General features: G+C 35.5%; 1 pseudogene; it reads right to left on the reverse strand.

Moving 5' to 3' along the window:
• Positions 1-22,294, reverse strand: part of LOC139874586 (nuclear transport factor 2-like) — a 102,451-nt pseudogene that overhangs the window by 48,814 nt on the left and 31,343 nt on the right.

Consider the following 22,294-nt stretch of genomic DNA (forward strand, 5'->3'; position numbering starts at 1 on the left):
AGTGGTCAGACTTATCCTAACCGTGAGAAGACCTGTCTCGTAAAATGGGGAGAGCACCGTGCAAATTAGCTTGATAAGACTAATGAATCAGACCCTCAGAAAGGATAATCTCCTTAAAGATCAAAAATCAGCTTTTAAGACTGATATTACTCAATCCTTGAGATTGAACTTAAAGATTGAGAATTACAAACTCATGGAATTCAATGATATCTAAACTCGAGCTTGAACGAGAAAATATTTTGATCAAATTAAAACCGATTTGTTTTCTGAAAACCTATTTTCAATGCGTTCATTACCATTGAACGTAAAATCCTAAGGATTCATCAGAATTCATTAGGTCACCTGAACCAAATCGGGCGTCAACCGTAAGAACGGTGGTTGCATAGCATGGTCGAAGACAGGACCATGTGCCAGATCGAAAAATTATAGGGTGATCTTTACTATTGCTCCTACAAAGGATAGTAATCGCATCCGACACGTTTTAGACCATGATCATCTGCATGTCATTAGACATTGCCTTAACAGTTGCTTGTTCAACGCTTTCTTTTATAACCAGACGGTAGTTTACCGAAAGGTAATATACGAGACAAGTAAAATGGACGTGTGTTTTCCTAATACAAGGTTAGCAAGTGGGTGACACAAAACCACAAGTTTTGAGCTAAAATTTTGAAATCTGAAACCCACAAAAATATTTTGCAAACACCGGTGAAGGGTTATTCTGAAAAACTTATCTAGGGTAAAAGGTAGAATGAATTTTCAAAAGATCAAATGTTTTCATAAAGATTCAATTTTCTTAAAGGATCTAAATTTTCATAGTCATGTGGGACTGTAAACAACATCGTTACTATCATTGTTTATACCGCCATATCAAAATTACTGATGTATAAAGTGTGAGAATAAAAAAGTGATTCGAGTGAAGAGTGATTTAATTTTAAGTTCTTTATTGCTTGAGGACAAGCAACGTTCAAGTGTGGGGATATTTGATAGTACTCTAAATTAACTTATATTTAGTATCAATATCCTTCCAATATGTAAAGCTTTTAGTTGCAATTGTTCTATTTTCAAGTAATAATCATTTAAATAAATAAGTGCGAAGACAAAAGAAGAAAACGACAATTTGAAGACACAAATGACCAAAAAGCTCAAATGTGCAAGATATAATTCAAGTGGTTCAATTTATTGATGAGAAACGTCCAAAAATGACAAGAGTACAAGTCGCGAAACGCAAAGTACAAGATATCTAAGCGTACGAAAGGACATTCAAAAATCTGGAACCGAGACAAGAACCGAGCATCAACGCACGAGTCAACGGACCTAAAATTATGAGTCAACTATGCACAAGAATATAATATAATATATATATAATTATATAAAATTATATATATTATATTATATAAATTAAATAATCGAGCAGCCCACGTTTTAAAAGCAAAATATCTGGGACAGGCTGGCCATGCGATCGCATGGCCTGGAGGAAGCTTTTCCATGCGATCGCATGGATGAAGGAAGCTGACCACATCTATAAATTGCAACATTTTCGGCCGAGTTCAACACATCTTTTTCTTTTCCTTCCTCTGATCAATGTAATATATATTTATATTTATAATATAAAGTTTAAATTAAGTTTAATAATAATTGGGTTAATGTAAGAAATGTTTTAAGGTTTTGTAAGTCGGAACTCTGTTCGTGTAACGCTACGCGATTAATCACCACTGTAAGCTATGTTCTTCCTTTTTAAATTAATGTCTTGTAACTAAGTTATTATTATGCTTATTTGAGCCGAAGTAATTGTGATGTTGGGCTAAATATTATGATGGGGTTATTGGATTTTGTACCATAATTCGAGTTTGGACAAAAGACCGACACTTGTGGACATTGGACTATGACCTATTAATAGATGGGGGGTATTGTCTAATCGAATGACAACTCATTGGAATCTGTCGAACCTATCTTCAAATTAGTTAATCTAATAATTATTAAATGATTATGCATGTCCTATTTAGTAACGTTTATACGACATCTTTTACGATCATTTAATTAATTATTCGGGTTGGGTAATTGATTATTCAAATTGATCAAGTGGGTAAATTAATGTTCATATCTTATTAAAACAGGGGTGGATTACATACAAGGGTAATTGGTGTAATTGTTAACAAAGTATTAAAACCTTGGATTATACGCAGTCGATAACCTGGTGTAATCATTAAACAAAGTATTAAAACCTTGTTACAGTTCGAATCCCTAATTAGTTGGAATATTTGACTTCGGGAATAAGGTTAATTTGACGAGCATTTTATAATTATGACCGATGGACTATTATGGACAAAAACCAGATAGGTATCAAATAAATCCAGGACAAAGGACAATTAACCCAGATAAATAAATTAAAATCAAAACGTTAAACATCATGATTACGAAAGTTTAAATAAGCATAATACTTTTATTTCATATTTCATCGTACCTTTATTTACTGTCATTTTAATTACTGCAATTTACTTTATCGCAATTTAAATTCTGTCATTTATATTATCGTCATTTATCTTTACGCTTAAAATATAAAATAGATAAACCGGTCATTAAACGGTAAAAACCCCCTTTTATAATAATATTACTATATATAATTATACATATTTTATACAAATATACTTGTTAAAAATATAGTACGTAATCGCTATCTCCCTGTGGGACGAACCGGACTTACTAAAAACTACACTACTCTACGATTAGGTACACTGCCTATTGTGTTGTAGCAAGGTTTAGGTATATCCCATCTATATAAATAATTAAAACTTGTGAAAATTGTATCGTATTTCGTATTAAAAATAATAGTATCACGTACCACCGCTCGCACATCATCAAAGCCTAAAACAAAAAATTGAAAAAATAAATCATGCTATTAAGCCTAACGTAGAGAAATTCAACATTTAATACACGACACATGACACCGAGAGAATAATCATAATCAACTCAATAACACTCTTCCAACAGGCTTCATATTGCACGTGATTATATATATGTAGCAAGGTCTAAAAACATAAATATAAGCGTTCAGTTGTTCAAAAACTGTAAAATTCTAGTTTAAATATTTATTCATATTAAATGTTAACCAAATTTGAATTTGACAAACAAACCCAAATATAACCCATTAACCGACGTTGACCGATTTTAGAAAATCAGATCGGTCTGTTCTTACAAAAGAGTAATTGGATTTTTTTATTTATTTTTTATTTTTACAAAAGTGACATGTAGATAGAGCACAAACCTCGATTGCTTTCTGAACACCCTCTAAGTCCTCAAACTCAACGAATGCAAAGCAAACACCGACATCTTGTAATAATCCAACGTTAGGGTTTTAATTTTAAAAAATTACAAAAACAAATGTGGCGCAAAAATAAAAGACAACCTTGCGATTCTTCAAGAATACACCATCCTGCTTGATTTTACCGAAATTCTTGAACTCTTCAAAGATTTCAACACTAGTAACAGTAGTTGGCAGGTTCCTCACATAAATTGATTTTGTATCAACTGAAAATACAAAATGAGTACACATAAAATAATTACTTTTTTTGGAAAACCTGTTAATTTTATCAATCGTAAGCCTGATTTCCTTTCTCCTTCTCATTGTATGATTAGCCCTCTTTGTAGGTTGGTGTGTTAATTTGGGCTGGATGGTGGCTTTTCCATTGGGCTTGTTCTATTTTGCTTATTGGGCTGCTTGATGTCATCCTTCTATTCTAGCCGTTACTGATGGAGTATTTAGGCTGGCTACAGCCTCATTCAGGGCGACACACACAAAAAAAGAACATACGCTCTCTTGTCTTCTCTTCATCTTATTACAACCGATTTTATTAGGGTTCATACCCATCTCAGTTTTATTGTGTAATTGTTACAATCTTGAGATTCTTGTGTGTTCAATTCGTTTATACTCATCTTTGTGATTGAGTTCTTGGTTGTAAATTTCATTGAAACGATTATCACTTGTAATAATTTTGGCACTAAGCAGGTTGCTGTTTGATTCTGGTTTATGTTTGTTACTGATTCTCAATTTCTAACATGGTATCAGAGCCAGGTTCTTGTTTATCGCATGATTGAAACCAAAATTAGGGTTTCATCTCTCTTGAATTGATTCGTGATCTGTTGTATCTCTGATTCTGGTTCTTTTGGCTCGATTGTGAACTTCTTCGTGATTATCTGCGTTAAAAAAATAAAAACCCTAATTTAAAACTTAGGGTTAGTCGGATTTGTTGGAGCTCTGCTTCTTGGATTCAGTCATTTTTTTTTCCGCTGCTCTTCTTTGCTTCGCCAAGGGTTTCATCCCTCTAGGGGAGTCTCGTGTTTATTCACTATTTTTATCTATATTATATTATCTTCCTTCTCGTTTATTATTATTATTATTATTATTATTATTATTATTATTATTATTATTATTATTATTATTATTATTATTATTATTATTATTATTATTACTATTATTATTATTATTATTATTATTATTATTATTATTATTATTATTATTATTATATCTTTTTTCTTATCTGCTATTTGGACTGCAACTGTCTGGTTTTTGGTTTTGCCTTTATATATATATATATATATATATATATATATATATATATATATATATATATATATATATATATATATATATATATATATATATAATGGGTGATGCAAATGCTATTACCTTAATCAGCAAGATTGACTTTGGTGACCCTCTTTACTTGCATGCTAGTGATACAACTAATACACCTCTAATATCCATTAAACTGAAAGGGATTGAAAACTACAATGTTTGGAGTAGAGCTATGTTACTTGCATTATCCACTAAAAACAAAGTAGGGTTTGTCAATGGAACATGTTGGAAAAGTACTGATAATGAAGTCCTTGCTGCTCAATGGGATAAGTGTAATTCTGTTGTGCTATCTTGGTTGTTAAGTTCTATATCTAAAGAATTATACTCTGGTCAAATATTCTCCGCTACTGCTTCTATTGTGTGGACTGAACTTAAGGAAACCTATGATAAAGTTGATGGGTCTATAACTTTTAATTTACATCAAAAAACCAGCTCTGTTAAACAAAGTGGTAGTAGTCTGTCTGAATATTATCATAAACTTAAAACATTATGGAAACAATATGATGAAATGGTCAACTTACCTGCTTGTACTTGTGCTGCTGCTCCTGAATTTCAAAGACATAACAAAGTTTTAAAACTGATGCAATTTCTAATGGGATTAGATGATATTTACATGTCAACCAGAAGTAATCTTTTACTTAGAGATCCTTTACCTGATGTTAAATCTGCATATGTTATTCTATCAAGGGAAGAATCACACAGGGGGGTTTCTAGGGTTGGATCATCTAAATCTCAAAATTCTGCTTTTGTTGCTCAAACCAATAACAACTCTTGGACAAACAGAAAAAATAATAATGGTAGTTTTGGAAGAGGAAGTGGGTTCAATAGAGGTCCTAACCCAAATCTTAAATTTACTAAGTGCAATAAACTGGGACACACCATTGATAGGTGTTATGAAATTGTTGGATACCCCTCTAATTATAAGAAACCTGTCAATGGACCTACCAATAAATCCACCACTTATGTGTCTAGTTGTGCTGCATCTTATTCTTTATCTGGTTCCACTACTTTCTCTTCTAACTCTGGTGCTACTAATGCTTCTAATTCTGTTCCCATGTCTTTAAGTAATGAACAAATGATGAAACTCTTAAGCATGCTTAATGATAAAGGTCCTCAAACCACAGAATCTGTCTCAAACATGTCAGGTACTATAATGAACAACAATGTGTTTTTCAATAACAATTTTCACAAATTCTTTAACTTTAATTCTGGGTTAAACAAAAGTCAAGGGTGAATTATTGACACTGGTTCCAGTCAACACATGACTGCTTCTGAACATGGTCTAGACAACATTGTTGATGTGTCTGATTTAAATCTACAAGTGTCTCACCCCAATGACACTAAAGCTAAAGTAAAAAAAAATGGAAATCTAAGATTAAACAAAGACATTTTGTTAACTGATGTGTTGATTGTCCCTGGTTATTGTGTGAGTCTTCTGTCTGTCCACAAACTAGTCAAAGAAAATAAAATGTTTGTTGATTTTGATGCCTTTAACTGCTATATTCAGGATTTGAAAACAAGAACTACCCTGGGGACTGGTAGTCTAAATGGTGGCTTATATGTTTTTGATTATTTTAAAGGTGATCCTCTTATGTTCAACTCTGTGCATGCTTGCAACTTTGAATCTATTCTTCTTTGTCATAATAGACTAGGGCACCCATCTAGTCCTGTTCTCAACATTCTTAAACACAGACTTAACCTGGATAATAACATTGATGACCTCCCCTGTGAAATCTGTCTAAAAGCAAAACAAATTAGAGAACCTTTTCCCTTAAGTGACCATGTTACAAAGGAACTAGGTGAACTAATACATATGGATTTATGGGGCCCATACAGGGTTGCTAGTAGGGAAGGATATAAATATTTCTTGACCATTGTTGATGACTACACAAGGGCTGTGTGGGTTTATTTACTTAAATCTAAAGATGAGGTGTTTGAAAACTTCTTTAACTATGCAAATCTTTTGTTAAATCAATTTGAAAAAAGAATCAAAATGATTAGAACTGATAATGGAACTGAGTCCTTAAACAATCAAATGAAAAATTTTACAAATGAAAGAGGTATTGTACATCAAACCACCATAGCCCACACACCACAACAAAATGGGTTGGTTGAAAGGAAACATAGACACCTCTTAAATGTGGCTATGTCTCTTATGTTTCATAGGGGGATTCCTTTATATATATGGACTGAATGCATTTTAACTGCCACTTACTTGATCAACAGGATTCCATCTAAAATGCTTGCAGGCTTGTCCCCTTTTCAAAAAATCTATGGTTCAGAACCATGTCTCTCCCACATCAGAAACTTTGGATGTCTTGTGTTCTCCAAAATTTTAGATGAGCCTGAGAAATTTAAACCAAGGTCTGAAAAATGTGTTCTAGTTGGCTTTGCCTCAAATAAAAAAGGTTATAAATTATGGAGTCTTGAAAACAAAAAAAATTGTTTTTTCTAGAGATGTCAAGTTTTTTGAAAATATCTTTCCTTTTAAAAATTCAAAACCAAGCAATCTTAAAAATGAGTCTGCTGATCAACTCAGCTTCTTTAATCTTTTTTCTGTCCAAAATGACACCAATGTTTCTGAAAATCCCTATGATGAAGGGAGAAGTCATCCCGAGGGGCCTAATGTAATGGCAGACACTCCTTGTGTCCCAACAGGGAGTGGAGGTAGTCACAGTAACCCTAATGAGGATGATGGTCATGTTAATGATCTCCCTGAGGGTACCTCAAATGAAAATCATTCTGTACCTACAAATGATGATTCTGCTACCCTTAGAAGATCAAGTAGGCAAACTGCCATTCTTAGAAAACTTAGTGACTATGTGGTTGAGGGCAAGGTCAAATATGGGCTAGAAAAGGTTATTAATTATTCCACTCTTAGCAAAGAAAACTATTGTTTTGTGTCTAGCCTAGACAAAAGCATAGAGCCCACCTCTTATGACCAAGCCATTAAAGACCCTAATTGGGTTAATGCCATGAATGATGAAATGAAAGCATTATTAGAAAATAACACATGGGTTCTTACTGACCTACCTATTGGAAGGAAACCTGTAGGATGCAAATGGATATATAAGATAAAATATAAGTCCACGGGTGAAATTGATAGGTATAAGGCCAGACTTGTTGCCAAGGGGTATAGTCAAAGGGAGGGTCTAGACTATAATGAGACTTTTTCTCCTGTGGCTAAAATGATAACTGTGAGATGCTTGTTAACCTTAGCTGTTAAGAATGACTGGAAATTATACCAACTAGATGTTAACAATGCTTTCTTATATGGTGATCTTGTTGAAGATGTCTATATGGAATTACCCCAAGGCTATTATTCTGCTAATGAAACCAAAGTATGCAAGTTAGTTAAATCTCTTTATGGGTTAAAACAAGACCCTAGACAATGGAATGAAAAATTGTCTATGACCCTAAAAGAACATGGCTTTGTGCAAAGTATGAATGATTATTCTTTATATGTTAAGGAGTCTGAATCTGCGTTTTTAGCTATTTTGGTCTATGTTGATGATACGATTGTCACTGGAAATGATGATAATGAGGTTTGCAAGTTTAAAATTTTTTTGAAAACTAAATTCCACATCAAAGACCTAGGTGAACTAAAATATTTCCTTGGAATTGAAGTATTAAAAACTGAAAATGGTATATGTTTGTCTCAAAGAAAATATTGTGTTGAACTTCTTGATGAGTTTGGTTTGGTAGGAAGTAAAACTGTTGGTGCTCCTCTTGAGTCAAACCTGGTTATTAATCCTGATCCCTCTGATCATGACAAAGAGCTCACTGATGTTACCAAATATCAACAGTTAATTGGGAAACTTATATATCTCACCATGACAAGGCCAGACATCTCCTTTTATGTCTAATGTCTCAGTCATTTCATGCACAAACCCTTACAATCTCATTTAAAGATTGCCTTGAGACTTCTAAGATACTTAAAGGGCTCTCCAGGTAAAGGTATTGTCATTTCAAAATCTGACTCTTCTTCTCTCTCTGCCTATGTTGATGCTGATTGGGGTAAGTGTTTAGACACTAGAAAATCTGTTATTGGTTACTCAATCTTTTTTTGTGGGTCTTTGGTTTCTTGGAAAAGCAAAAAACAAGCCACTGTATCCAGATCCTCCACGGAATCTGAATATAGGGCTATGGCATCTGTTACATGTGAACTTATGTGGATTTTAAAAGTTTTAAATGATCTTAAAGTCAAAAATCTTTTACCTATTGATCTCCATTGTGACAATAGGTCTACTATTCAAATAGCAGTCAACCCCGTTTTTCATGAAAGAACAAAACATTTTGAAATTGATTTACACATTGTGAGGAACAAGTGTAACTCTGGAGTTATTAAAATTATCAATATTGAGTCTGAAAATCAAATCGCTGATATTTTCACTAAAGGGTTGGGTATTGGCCAACATTCTTCCCTGTGTGATAAACTTGGTCTCATTGACTTGTTTCAGGCTTAGATTGAGGGGGGATGTTAATTTTATCAATCGTAAGCCTGATTTCCTTTCTCCTTCTCATTGTATGATTAGCCCTCTTTGTAGGTTGGTGTGTTAATTTGGGCTGGATGGTGGCTTTTCCATTGGGCTTGTTCTATTTTACTTATTGGGCTGCTTGGTGTCATCCAGCTATTCTAGCCGTTACTGATGGAGTATTTAGGCTGGCTACAGCCTCTTTCTAGGGCGACACACACATAAAAAGAACACACACTCCTCTTATCTTCTCTTCATCTTATTACAGCCGATTTTATTAGGGTTCATACCCATCTCAGTTTTATTGTGTAATTGTTACAATCTTGAGATTCTTGTGTGTTCAATTCGTTTATACTCATCTTTATGATTGAGTTCTTGGTTGTAAATTTCATTGAAACGATTATCACTTGTAATAATTTTGGCACTAAGCAGGTTGCTGTTTGATTCTGGTTTATGTTTATTACTGATTCTCAATTTCTAACAAAACCATAAAATAATATAATGTTCTTACATCTTTTAATGCGTTAAAATATAATCATTTAACTTATGAAACACACAAAACACCAAAAGTACATAATGAGAGTTACCTTCTTCACTAGCGAATGATTCGTGTGGCACCTGAGTTGATTCGGGGACGTAAGAAACAGGTGGTGGCTGAGCAACGGGTTTGGGAGTATGATACCACTCATTTGCAGGTGTGGCATTCTTAGTAACAGGTGGCTGAGCGGGAACAGATGACGAAGACTTCCCGTTCAGTTGCAACTTTGAAAATTCAACAACGGGAGAATATAAATATATTAGTACCAGATGAAGAACATATAAAGCAACAGAAATAAGTTCTACTAAAATCAAGTATGAAATTGTTATATGTTGAATGATGATTTTGCCAGATAATGTTACTTGTAGTATGGTTTGGGCAACTGCAACAAAAAGCAATGCACGCTTGCTTTATTTCAATTTCAATTACTCGAAACTATTAATGAAACTATCCAACGTAGTAAAAATAAATCAATCCCGTTGACAATATTAAAAATTAGGTGTACTTGTATATCAGATTTTGTCCTATTATTTATTTAGTACCAAATTGATCACACCAACTTATGTTAATTTACATAATGGACACAATTAGAGGTAAGAATATGAACCCATTTACTTATGTCTTATAGGTCAAACCATAAAAGCAGCAAAGAACTTGGTAGAAAACACATTGAGCAAGTAAAAATGTTGTTCAAAGAGTACTTCGGATTTCTAAAACCTCCTAGATCATTTAATTAAAACATTATATTGTTATTTGAAATATTTATAAAAAAAAATTATCATGATTGATACTATCAATTTATAAAGAAAATGAATAATTTATAACAAAATAACCAGTTTAGGCCCATTTCAACACCTTTGGACTCGATTAAAAATGTAGTAAATCTTAAAAGAATACGTACAATAGAAGCATATGTGAACTTCATAGGCTCTGCAATAGGCTCGTCCACGGCTTGAACTGGTTCTTGAACATTATATTCTCTCGTGTTCTAATACACAGGCTCTTGAACATATTCATCGACTGTGTTTTCATAAATAGGTTCTTGTACATATTCATTTGTGTTATGATGTTCTTCTTATTGTGATTCTTCCTCATACTCTTCACTCTCGTAATCTTCCAGCTGTTGATGCTGCAAATATTGAGTTTCTTGTGAAGTATTGTAGTAATCAACCTCTTCATTTCCATTTAAGTGTAACGAATTAAGATTTTCGCTTACTTCAACCTCCGATGCATCTTCACCAACTGCAACTAACAATTCTAAGATCATCCCACAATTTACTGAAACATGTTAGAATTGTTATGTTTTTAGATTAGTTAGAAGATGATTAGTTTTGATTTAAATGTAGTAAGTTTGTAGTGTTTAGTTGATTTGTATTGAAAGAGGAGATGTGGAGAAGATTTGTGATTTAGAAAGATTTGAGTGTTTATTGCTTGAAATGTCTTATGTGTTTGGTTACATCAAAATGGTGAGGCCTTATGCCTATTTATAGGCCTCATGAGTGAGTTTTAGATATTTTAATAGAAATATCTAGATTTCTAATAAATAATATCTAGATATTTTTTGTTAATAATATCTAGATATTTTGTGATTATATCTAGATATTTTTGGTTAATAATATCTAGATATTTTTGTTTTATAAATATCTTCTTCTACTAATTAATTCTAGAATACTCTAGAAATACATTAACATTTTAACACTCCTCCTTAATGTATTTCGATGTTACTCCGTGCATATTGCGTAAGAACTCGAACTTTGGTCTTGGTAGTGCTTTGGTGAATATGTCTGCAATCTGCTCTTCGGTCTTGCAGTATTTTAATTCAATATCTTTCTTTGCGGAGACTTCTCGCAAAAAGTGATATTTGATATCAATGTGTTTTGTTCTACCATGGAACACTGGATTCTTTGCCATCGCGATTGCAGACTTGTTATCGCAATATATCTTTGTAGCTTCGTCTTGTTTCTCGCCCATATCTTCTAGTATTCTTCTTAGCCATATAGCTTGATTAGCTGAGTTTGCAGCTGCGACGTACTCGGCTTCTGCTGATGATTGTGCCACTGTTTCTTGTTTCTTTGATGCCCATGAGAAAACACTAGATCCAAGTGTGAAAGTGTATCCTGAAGTACTTCTCATGTCATCTACCGATTCGGCCCAGTCACTGTCTGTGTATCCATGAAGCTTCGAGTCTGTAGTCGGCTTGTACCATATTCCATAGTCCATCGTACCTTGCAAGTATCTTAATATTCTTTTAGAAGCTCCGTAATGTATTTGAGTAGGGTTTTTCATGTACCTGGATAGTAGACTCGTTGCGTACATTATGTCAGGTCTTGTTGCTATTAGATAAAGTAGGCTTCCAATGAGACTTCTGAATCTTGAAGCGTCTGCTTTCTCAGATCCATCTTCTTGTCTCATCTTCTCATTGGCAACTAATGGTGTGGCGACGGTTTTGCAACCGTATAGTTTAAATTTCTTCAGGAGATTTTCCGTGTATTTCTTTTGACATATGAAGATGCCTTCATTTTCTTGACTAATTTCGATGCCAAGAAATTAACGCATCAAACCAAGGTCGCTCATCTCGAACGTTTTCATCATGTCTTCCTTAAACTCTTTTATTATTCTCTCATTGTTTCCCGTATATATAAGATCATCAACATACAAGGAAATAATGAGAGTGTCAGAGTTACCTTGGGTTTTGATATAGAGTGTGGGCTCACTTTGACTCCTCCTTAATCCTGAACTTGTGAAGTAGCTGTCAATGCGGCTATACCAAGCACGTGGTGCTTGTTTAAGTCCATATAGAGCTTTCTTTAGCTTCAGGACTTGGTCTTCTTTTCCTTTCTGAATGAACCCTTTTGGTTGCTCGACGTATATTTCTTCTTCGATAAATCCATTTAGAAAGGCTGATTTTACATCTAGTTGGTGAATCTTCCACCTTCGTTGAGCTGCTAATGCCACAAGTGCTCTTATAGTATCCAGTCGTGCTACGGGTGCGAAAGTTTTGTTGTAGTCTACTCCAGGCTATTGTGAATAGCCTTTAGCTACTAGCCTTGCTTTATGTTTTTGTATAGAACCATCAGGATTGAGCTTTGTTTTGTAAACCCACTTTACTCCAATGATTTCTTTATTTTCTGGAGGATCAACTAACTCCCATGTGTTGTTTTTCTCAATCATTCTTATTTCTTCATTCATAGCAGCCACCCACTTTTCATCTTTCGATACAACTTCATAGCTTTCAGGTTCTATAGTGGTGAAGTTGCAAGTCTCGTACACCTCTGCTAACTTTTTAACTCTTCCCGGTGTTGACTCCGGACTTGAATCTTCTTGCGCTGAAGGTAATGTTGCCTAAGGAGAACTTGGCGTAGCAGGGCTCGTTTCTCCTGTGCTTTCATGACCAGAATGCTCTATTTGTAGTGGATGTTGAGCTGGAGTTTCTATAGATATCCGCGGCAGATATGTTTGCTTTTTAACTTTGTCTTCCTCCCAGTTCCAAGAAGCGTCTTCGTCAAACTCCACGTCTCGGCTAATCACGATGTTATTGGTCTTCACGTTATAGACTCGATAGCCTTTTGACTGTGTGATGTAGCCCAAGAATATTCCTTTCTCTGATTTTTCTTGGAGCTTGTGACGTTTCTCCTTAGGAACGTGGATGTAGCAAATACTTCCAAATACTCGCAGATGTGTCGCTGATGGTTTCCTTCCGCTCCATGCCTCAATTGGAATCTTGTTTTATACGGCTTTCGTGGGACATCTATTTAGTATATATACGGCGTGTATACGGCTTCAGCCCAGAAACTGTTTGGAAGGCCTTTTTCGTGTATCATCGTTTTGGCCATTTTCATTACAGTTCTATTTTTACGTTCAGAGATGCCATTTTGCTCAGGGGCGTAACCAACAGTAAGTTGGCATTTAACTCCTTCGTCTTCACAGAATTTGTTAAACAGTGTAGAGGTGTATTCTTTTTCTCTATCACTCCTTAGCGTTTTTATATAATGGCCACTGCTTTTTTCTACGAAGTTCATAAACTTCTTGAATATCGTAAATACTTCCGATTTTTCATGCATGAAATAAACCCACGTCATTCTAGAATAGTCATCGATGAAGAGAATAAAGTACCTGTTTTGGTTAAGAGACGGGGTCCTCATTGGTCCACAAATGTCGGTATGCACCAGCTCCAGTATACCTTTCACTCTCCAAGCTTTGTCACGAGGGAAAGGTTTTCGATGTTGCTTGCCCATCATACAGCTTTCACACGTGTCAGTGATTTCTTCTATGTTAGGCAAGTCTCTCATCATATTCTTTTGTTGGAGGATTTTTAGTGCGTGAAAGTTAAAGTGGCCAAATCTTCGATGCCATAGCCATGATTCTTCAACTTGAACTTTCATGGCTGTGTCTTGGATATACTGCCAACGAAGCAGAAAATTGCGATTCTCCATTGGCACCTCGGCTATTAATTTATAGTTTTTTTTCTTGTCACGTATAACACATGTTTTATCTTCGAAGAGTAAAGAGTAGCCATGCTCCATCATTTGTTCAACACTTAGCAAGTTACTTGCAAGGCTTGGTACTAAAAGAACATCATTAACAGATCGAGTGACGTTATTAGTTTGAACTGTTATCGTACCTTTGCCTTTAGTGTCAACAAGCGCTCCATTCCCTAGTTTAACGCGGGACTTTACGGAGGTGTTGATACTATCAAATAACTTTTCATCTCCTGTCATGTGGTTGCTGCACCCACTGTCGATCAACCAAGTATCGTCCCTTTGTTTATTTGCGACATGACAGGCATAGAATAGCTGATTTTTGTTCTCCGGAATATCTTCACTTTCTTCCGTGAAGTTAGCTCGATGATTTTGTTTTAATCGACAATCTTTTTCTATATGCCCAAATCTTTTGAAATTATTGCATTGTGGCTTCCCTTTGTGGAAACAATCTTTCTCCAAGTGGTTTGTCTTTTTGCAGATACCACATAGAGGATAGTTTTTTCTTCTCTGATCAAACCCGGTTCTAGGTTTTTCTCCTCCTCTCGACTTTTCTTCGAGATTTCTTTTCCCCTTATTATTAGATTTCTGAGACCTTATTTTGAGGTTAGACTGAAAGGCACTTTCTAGTGAGTTTTCACTACGCCGACTCAGTCTAGCCTCATATGCTTCAAGAGAGGCAATTAATTCTGGTACCGACAGAGTCTCGATGTCTTTCGACTCTTCGATAGCAGTAATGACATGATCGTATTTTTCGGTCATACTGATGAGTATTTTTTCTACGATCCTTTTATCAGTTATATTATCTCCATAGGCTCTCATTTGATTTGCTATTTCTTTGATTCTAGAATAGTAATCTTTAACGGTCTCGGTCTCTTTCATATTTAAATTTTCAAAATCTCGTCGTAGAGTTAGTAATTTCACAGATCTCACCTTGGTATTTCCTTGAAATTCTTCTTGAAGGATTTTCCACGCCTCTTTGGCTGTCGTAGCTCCCATGATTCGTGGAAAGATAGACGGTGTCAAGGCTTGTTGAATATAGCCTAGAGCAGCAGCATTTCTTACAACATTTTTGTTGTATTTTTCTTGTTCTTCCGCGGACAGAGTTTCGACGTCTTTTGGAGTTGTAAATCTGACTTCGAGAATATCCCACAAACTTTATGTTTGAAAATATGTCTTCATTCGGATACTCCAAAAATCATAGTTATCGCCATCAAAGATGGGAACGGGAATATTGTACGCACCAACGGTAGTCATGGTGTATTCGAACGAACGCCCAATACGACTCTGATACCACTTGTTAGAATTGTTATGTTTTTAGATTAGTTAGAAGATGATTAGTTTTGATTTAAATGTAGTAAGTTTGTAGTGTTTAGTTGATTTGTATTGAAAGAGGGGATGTGGAGAAGATTTGTGATTTAGAAAGATTTGAGTGTTTATTGCTTGAAATGTCTTATGTGTTTGGTTACATCAAAATGGTGAGGCCTTATGCCTATTTATAGGCCTCATGAGTGAGTCTTAGATATTTTATTAGAAATATCTAGATTTCTAATAAATAATATCTAGATATTTTTTGTTAATAATATCTAGATATTTTGTGATTATATCTAGATATTTTTGGTTAATAATATCTAGATATTTTTGTTTTATAAATATCTTCTTCTACTAATTAATTCTAGAATACTCTAAAAATACATTAACATTTTAACAAACAACAAAAACTAATTTGAAGAATTATTTTTCCAAAATTCAACTACATGAGAAAGCCGTTTGTTGATTTTTCACCCAGTATTAAACACGTGTATCAAGTAAAAAGACAACATGCATACCATGCATATAGAACATAACTATGTTGGTGTATGCCCATTACCCGAAGTAGCATTTATCCAACACATCTAAAAATGGAGTCGATTGGGGTATACATTTGACACCCGACGTGCTAAATCGGAAAATTTGACTGATATAAAAAGCATATCTAAATTTTCCTTAATCCTAATAAAATATTTGCTTGATCTCCACTTTCGGTACTCCTTGTGGTTCCTTGTAGGCGAGTCTTGTTTGATTTTGTTTAACTGTAGGATTTTGGCATTTAAAATCTTGTGGTTATTAACCGTTTTCTTGAAAAAATAAGTTTACGCTCTGACATAATGGTGTCGTTGCTTACTACGTTATTACCTAAACTTAAACCTTCGCAGCTACCCCGCAGCATTGCATGGGTATAAAGATACTAGCTACTAGTTATTTCACGCATGGACCTTCAAAATTTTGTTGACATCTACAATCAACAAATTAAACCTTAAAGCTTATGATATTCGTAGGTAATATAACATAACTACATAATATGAATCCATACAATGTTAAACTGAAAATAACAAATAAGTCATACCTACTAACTCAGGAGCGGAACTAATTGGTTGAGAGTCAAATTTGGTCTCGGGGGCCACAGGTTGTGGGTGATGATGCGTAACGGTCCTCACTTACAAAGTGAAAGATGTCATTCATGACAAAGTAGCCCTTCTCCCGAGGAGCAATCTGAAGAAACTTTCTCCGACCACTGAAAAGCTTGGATCTCACAACACCAGAAACCACCACTACGATTCCTTGGCTCCATGATTCAAGGGAATTTATTGTCTTGATTTCAATCCCACTAAATTATAGTGATTGGATAAGCGTGTGTATTTGCTAAAAAAGAAAAAGAAAATAAATACAATAATTCAGATATCAGTATCTCGTGCTCACAAAGAAACATGAGTTTAATGTGTTAAGCATGTATAGCAGTGTAATGGACATTGAGATGTAACGTGAAAGAAGGAGCATATATAGAGTAACACAAAGAAAGTGCAAAATCGTTAATTAAAGTTAGGGGTTCCGATGAGTATTGAATTGATAATTACCCTACCATAGGCTACCAATATCAGAATAAAACATCATTAATTTGACTATAATGATAGATATCTAATTATATTAATCATTAAAGATCCTTGCTTGATTGGAAGCGCGTTCACCAGATTCGCCAAATTTGATTTTTTGGGTCCTAATATTCATACAATCAATATTAGTATTGTCTAAGAATGTGAAACTAATTATCCAACAATAATTACTTAGTGACACATCCATACTTTAGCTATTGCTATATATAATAGCTCCTAACTTCCCACGACCAATTATATCACAGACGATGCATGTACAAATATCTAACAGAATAAATCAGAAATCTTGAATATCTTTATAATACTCTAAGCCCATCAAGAACAATATCATTCCACATGAATTTGCACATTGTTCCGAAAAAACAGTTAGTTTGTGATCATATACATAGGTATGTATATGTATATTTTAAATGCAAAAGGCAATTCAAATGCAAGTGTAGACAGATTCGCACAAATAAACAGCAAATGCATATTGCGCTATGACACTGTAGACGTTGATTCTATGGATCTTAGGTCGCTTGATCTCTAAACTAAAGGCGGAACACAATAGAATAGAGGTAAATCGAGATACGGGTCGTTTCGGGATCGAATTAGTCGAACCTAGAGCAAAACCTAGATTAGATCGACTCCTAGACGATGTATTTCGGTGGTATTCGGTGTTAGGGTTATCTGGAGACGAAAAACAACGACTTGGAACAAATGGGACGAGTAACCTCATCAATGAAGTCTAAACCCGTATATATACTGCAAGTCAGACACACTCGGTCGAGTGTCTGTCAGTCGGTCGACTGACTTACACAGTCGGTCGAGTGTGTACACACACTCGGTCGACTGTGTGCAGTTTAACATATTGATTATTTAATTAATTAAGAGCGCACAATCACCATAGTAATCAATAGTTACTAGTAAATAACATTATTACATAACCGAATGTACTAAACGTAAGAATAAACTACGGCTGAGGATTCATGCACCAACAAACTCCCCCTAAGACCTAGCCGTAGAACAGGAAAAATAATTCAATTATCAATCAGTAAACGGATCTGTCACCCAGTTCTTCAAATAGCAAAGTTTCACAACCCTGCAGTACTGTTCAGCCTGCACACGATTTTCTGGGCGATACAGCATCCGATTATAGTAAAGGGTAAACATATCTTCCTCACAACAGTTTCGCAACCAAACTGGATCTAGAACCCTTATACTATCATTTTCATCTCCACCAACCTTGTCTAACACCATAACTGCTTCCTCTGAGCGTTCATCATAATACCACCAACGAAAACGAGGACTGAAGTGCTGCGGCATCTTTCTCAAAGGAACCTTCCGCATATACTTCACAGGTCGATATTTTACTATCTTCCTTCTAACCCCTGTTTTCTTGTTCGTTCGATAAGAAATCTTCGAAAACTGAGGACGAAAACCTAAGAAATTAGGTGAATGATATGATCTCCTTATCTTACGAACCAAAACATCAGGAATTCCACTATAATCCTGATATAACATCTTAAGCCTGGCCACCTGCATAAACTCAAAATAAGGTAACGTTTTGAATTCAAATGGAGACTTGATATAATCCACTCCATATTCTTTCTTGATCGCATACATATCGAATTCTTTAATATAGGCCCAGGCTATGATCTTTCCTTTAGCACGTAAACTTTCACAGTGCTCGATAAACTTCAAAAACTGCGGCTCTACTTCAGGTTTCATCACATATTTCCTAATCCGCATCAGAATCTTCCATTCTTCTTCCAACACTTCAACCTTTTCTTTGTTGATCTTCACCGGCAAGAAACCTTCTGGTAACACACTTTTTTGTTCCTTCTATTCCTTTTCTTTACATTTTCTGTTCAAAAGCTCATCATTCATCTCAAAATAATCAGCAAAAGTTGGAAGATCATCACCAACGCCTTCATAACGAGGATAAGGCTCAGTTGGCTCATCCTCAATAACAACCTCATCAAAACTGTTATCACTTTCATCAAAAACATCAGTATCACTCATTTCATCATCAAAATTCTGAGCTCCTGCTGTCGAAGCCTCAGTTGCAGCTTTTGATGTAGCGTCAGCAGATTCCTTAGCTTCTCGCTCTAGACGCTCCATCAATTCCTGCTCAGTTTCGGTCAGATCCGGAGGGATCTCCCCTTCTTCTAAATTAGTGTAAACAGTTGTATGATTAAGAAGATCCTGCATAGCTAAAAATTCAGAAACTGTTAAAACTTGAAGAGGAGTTACATACAGCGGGTGATCCTTCGTGTAGCCTTTAGCAACTTCAACAGCTCTGTCCTCTTCTGCCTCACCAAAAGTACCAAATGGATCTGGTTCATCAACCTCTTCTTCAACCACAATCCTCTTCTCCCATTCGTTCAATCTATCCGTCATATCTCGGTTTTGTGTCTGAAGAGATAAAATTTCTCCAGCCTGACTTTCCATATTTTTCTCCAGCTCACCAATCTTCAACCTCAATGCAGACATCTCAGATGTTGTCTTCTTCTTATCTTCATCAACTGCCTTTTGGAACTTAGCAAAATCCGCAGACAACTGAATTAACTTTCAGTTAACAATTCCTGTCATATCACCTGCAGTAGTCTCAGAACGTTGAGAAGTTTGAACTTGCTGAGAAGATGTAGTTTGTTGTAGTTGAGTGGGTGCAGCTTGAGTAGATCCACCAGTAGCTGGACCAGTCTGAGCAACCTTCGGCTGGGACTTTGTTGTGGAAGACGAACTTCCATCTTTAACCAAAATCTTCAAACGTTTCTGCCTCCCTCTTGTTGACACCTTGGGAGCTTCAGCTAACTTTCGTTTCACTAAATCCATTTGACTATCATCAAGCTCTGTTACATCATCTTCTTCAACCAATCGAGGACCAGTTGGTTTTGGTGGAGGCTGATTCACCTCTTCTTCACCCGCAATAGTAATATCAGTCTCATCCCCTGAATTACTGTTTTCATGTCGGCAACTCAAGCCTTCTGGACACACGTTGTTCTCATTAACCAGATGACCAATCAACCCTTTCTCCGGTACTTCCACTCGGCTCTGCAAAAACCGGTTGAAAGATTGATCATTTAAATGATTCTGCTTTAGTTCATCCTCAGGTATCTTTACCAACCCTTGAACCTGCTTTTCTAGCATAATCTGAAGAAACCTCGGGAACACCAGATGAACTTTCCTCTTCACATTTAGAACCATCGCATCAAATATCACCTGTGAAAAATTAAACTCAGCGTTCAAAACCAACGCAACAAACATAGAGCTGTATTTTGCTGTCATCTCATCAAAACCTTCTTGCATCAGGCTCAAACATCTAAGAAGAACGTATGTAAAGTATCGATACTGCCTTGGAAGTTTCGTACGTTTAACAGCTTTGGTTATGTCACCAGTATAACCACATCTCTTTAAACACCTTCTAACCTTCAGAATCGGCAAATCAGTTGGCATATCATCATTGTCCGGAAACCCTAAATCTTCCCTGATAGTCTGTGCAGAAATACGAACAATCGTGTTGTTGACAGAACTCAATATCACCTTCTTGTTATCTTCAGTAACAACTTGGGCAACCTCCCAGAATTTTCTCTAATGAGAATAATACGGAGTGCACTCAGCAGTAATAGCTCTAAAGATCTTGGAACGTTTCAAGAAAGCAATGATCGGACCAAAACCTCCTCTTTGGGCCTCTGAACCCTTTTCATTAACACACGCAAGTACGTTTGTATCTTCTCGACCAATCAGACCCGGTAACTCAGAAGATAATGGGATTCGTGGTTCACGTTCTTCATCAGACATCTGCTGTTGTTCTTGAGACATAGTGAATAGCTGAAAAACACTCAAAACAACATAACGAATAAGCATTTACCTCCATGTATCATGGGGTATCTAATGAATTATATGAATCAATGAATTAACAAACACAACAAACACATTAAATAAAGCACACAGTTACATCATCCAGAAGTTATTGTTTATTACACACCATAGTATTAAGGCTAACAAGCTAGCCTAACCAAATGACAAAACAACCATAAATAAACATAAGCACATGAAATCATAAGCAAGAGAACTATCCTTCAATAACTTCCTCTGGAACCTGATTCCATTCATAATTCGTGTCCTCATCTAGATCAATCTCATCAAACAAATGATTTAAAAGAACTGCATATGAAAAATGGTTTTTCCTCATCATCCAAAGTATCCTTCATGACATTAATGACTATCTGACCAAAATTCACCTTGATACGTTCCATAAGACAGTACAATAGAACAGCCTCAATACCAGATAGTATATCATCATGCGGATCTCTAAACACCACATTTCTTTTGATAATTCTCATGTTGATCATCTAGTCATCCCTAACATCGCTCTCTCTGACCTCAATTCTGCTAGAACCAATTACATATCCTGGCTTAGTGATATGAGAAGCCACCCCACCGGCATCAAACATGCTAGAAATCTTCCTAAGATCTTTACTAGAGCAGTAAATCTTGGCTCCCCAGTAATTCAATAGAAGGTTATCTGCAAAGTCATCTATAGTCTACTTATAGTCAACACCAAAGAAATTAGCCTGAACATGCTTCTTCTCTATAGTCACACTAGAATAGAACTCTTGGATTAGCTTAGGACAGTAATGATTCCCAATCTGAAGAAACGTCAAGCAATCTAAACCTTTCCACTGATCCTTCGTGAACTGTGTTGCAACAACTTTGGTCTCTACAAGGATAGGCCTATGTTCGGCCAATGCTTTCCTACGTTCCAGATCATACTTCCAAGTTCCACTTAACCTACTACTTGGACCTGACATTCTAAAAGCAAAACTATGCAACACATTCAGTTTAAACATGATATCATAACCAAACAATCAAAAATAGCAAGATCTCAAAAAATTAGGGTTTCCATACACTCGGTCGAGTGTGAATACACACACGGTCGTGTGTGTTTTGGAACGGTCGAATGTGTGAACTCACTCGGTCGAGTGTGTTGCACACTTGGTCGATCATGTTCATCAGATCTGAGACCTCCAATTTTTCCAAATCAATCAAATCTGTTGATTTTGCTTCAAGGTCTGGTCACAATAACATCTAAACAGGCCGACTAACAAGTTCATAGCATCAATTATAATAGATTAAGTCTTAACATCGTTCGATTTGAGTTTAGCACTTTGAATATAAAATTAAAGATTATGAACAAACTAAAACGAGTTAGAATACCTAGTTAGTGGCGCTGTAATCATAAGAGAAAGATGTAT

Source organism: Rutidosis leptorrhynchoides, chromosome 11 (genome assembly GCF_046630445.1).
Source record: "Rutidosis leptorrhynchoides isolate AG116_Rl617_1_P2 chromosome 11, CSIRO_AGI_Rlap_v1, whole genome shotgun sequence".
NCBI lineage: Eukaryota > Viridiplantae > Streptophyta > Magnoliopsida > Asterales > Asteraceae > Rutidosis > Rutidosis leptorrhynchoides.